Genomic DNA, 2,139 nt, shown 5'->3' with positions numbered 1-2,139 from the left:
ATCTGGAGATTAACGCGAGAGTTGAAACTTAAAAGTTCACGCGCGTACTTTTTCCAACTAAACAAAATTAGGTAATTTCGAAAGGGGGTTAACCTACAGATTTGAGGCGCGTGTTGATAACTCGCTTATTGTGCGCGTGGTTATTTTGTTTTCAAATTGATATTCACCATACAAATATTTTCTTGTGTGGGCTTTCTTAATTCCGGCCTTTTCGTTTTCGGGCTTTCGCCCATTTTACAGATTTTTTTATTTTTTTATGATTTTCTACTAATTCGTATGACTATCGCTTTTTCTTTTTATTTTAAAAACACTAGAGTAAGACCATGTACACCGGTGATCTTTTTTTAGTATCATTGGCCCAAAAACAATTTTTTAATAGATAAAACCACATAATTGGGTCTGATCCGTATCAGTGGACTGATATCTGTGAGACTTAGTATCAGATGACGTGGCAGAAGGCTATTCGACCGTGATGTATTTTTGGTGAAAACAGAGAAAAAAAAAATCTCTTCGTCGGCTCTCTCATTCCTTGTTGTCTCTTCTACTTTCTCCAGCTTTACCTAAAACGACGCCGTCCTCCTCCCTCCAACCCGACGGAGTTACCGAGAACGTCGTCACGGACTAATCTCTTCTCTCGTGGAAACTCGATCGAACGAGTTCGAGCCTCCTCTCGAGCTGTTCCTCTGGCGAAACCTTCCGATTCGCCTTATTACATTGGGTTGGAGAGAGTCAAGACGGATCCGTACGATCGGATTAAGAACACGGATGGGATTATTCAGCTTGGATTAGCTGAGAGTACAGTGAGTTTTGAAAGTTTACGATGATTTCGTCTCTCTTTGTGATTGTTGCGATGAGGTTTAATCTGATTTTCATTGGGGATTGGTTTTTGTAGCTGTGCTTTGACTTGCTACAGAGATGGATGTCTGAGAATTTGATGGAGTCGATGATGCAATCTGATGATGGTAAATTCGATATTAGTAGTATCGCAATGTATAAACCTATTGAAGGATTACTGGAACTCAGAGGTGTAGATAACATTCACTCGTTATTCTTCAATTTCTTGAACATGAAAAGCTTTTTTGCAATTATTAGTTAAAAATTGACTGCAAAATTGTTTTAGAATTTGTTTGATTGATATCTGTTCTTGTATATATTTGTTGTAACAACACTGTAACATTGATGATGGTAAATTTCTTATTAGGGTTCTTTGATTTTAGGGCAATTAGAGTCTCTGTTTTTGTTGACAGATTCACCTAGAATCTCTTAAATGCATGGATCTTCCACTAAGCTTGTCTCTTATCTTGTACCATGTTTCTTGTGTATACAAGTTGTTACAATCGAATTATCATTCTGTTTCCTTATATATGTTTATATGTATCTCCAGATAATCGCTCTTAGAAGAGCAAAGAGGAGAAACATGGAACGTTTGGTTTTGGCATGTGGTGGAGAAGCTGTGAACTCCGTTGATGACTTGACCCCTGATTCTCTTTGTTGGGCTGGATTTGTATATGAGCACGTTCTTGGAAAGGAGAGGTACACATTTGTCGAGCAAGTGAAGAATCCTCATTCATGTACTATCCTCATAAAAGGTACACAGTCCCAAACTTCTATCTCTTGAGTCTTGTCAGCTAAGTTTTGAAAGTCAATTTTACTTATCTTTATATGCGTGGTCATCCATTATCTATGATTGAAACTTCTATCTCTTGTTCTCAGTTTAAGGGAATGCCAAGTAAAAGATGACACCAAAAAAATTCAAAGAAAGCAAAAGAGGTACAAGCACCTGAAATGCCATCAAGACCTGAGATTTTCAGTTCAGAGAAAGCAAAAGACAAGCACCTAAAATGCCATCAAGACCTGAAATCTAGAATTCAGAGAAAGCAAAAGAGGTCCAAGCCAATAACAGCTTCTGTGTGTATGTGTAATGTGTGTAAACTTATCATGTATGCAAATATGAATGTTTAAGAGAAAAATCTTTTTCATGGTTGAACAAAAGAGAGAAACACACAAACATGTGATCTAAACTTCAAATTGCAACAAAATTGACTGGCATCTTGTAACTTGTTGTTCTGTTTAGCGTTTTTTTTTTTTTTTTGCTTATTTGCAAAATCAATTTTGTTACAAATCAATATTTTTATAGAT

The 2,139-nt window shown here is 36.6% G+C and overlaps 1 long non-coding RNA gene across 1 annotated transcript; it reads left to right on the top strand.

Moving 5' to 3' along the window:
• Nucleotides 1–665: 665 nt before the first annotated feature.
• Nucleotides 666–2,017, top strand: LOC9298291. Its single transcript, XR_002330253.1, has 4 exons — nt 666–800; nt 893–1,025; nt 1,385–1,589; nt 1,714–2,017. It is a non-coding gene; the product is annotated as an uncharacterized LOC9298291 (long non-coding RNA).
• The last annotated feature ends 122 nt before the right edge of the window (nt 2,018–2,139 follow it).

This window comes from Arabidopsis lyrata (assembly GCF_000004255.2).
Source record: "Arabidopsis lyrata subsp. lyrata unplaced genomic scaffold ARALYscaffold_891, whole genome shotgun sequence".
Taxonomy (NCBI): Eukaryota; Viridiplantae; Streptophyta; class Magnoliopsida; order Brassicales; family Brassicaceae; genus Arabidopsis; species Arabidopsis lyrata.
The sequence above is the reverse complement of the archived record's forward strand: the minus strand, read 5'-3'. Positions and strand labels throughout refer to the sequence as shown.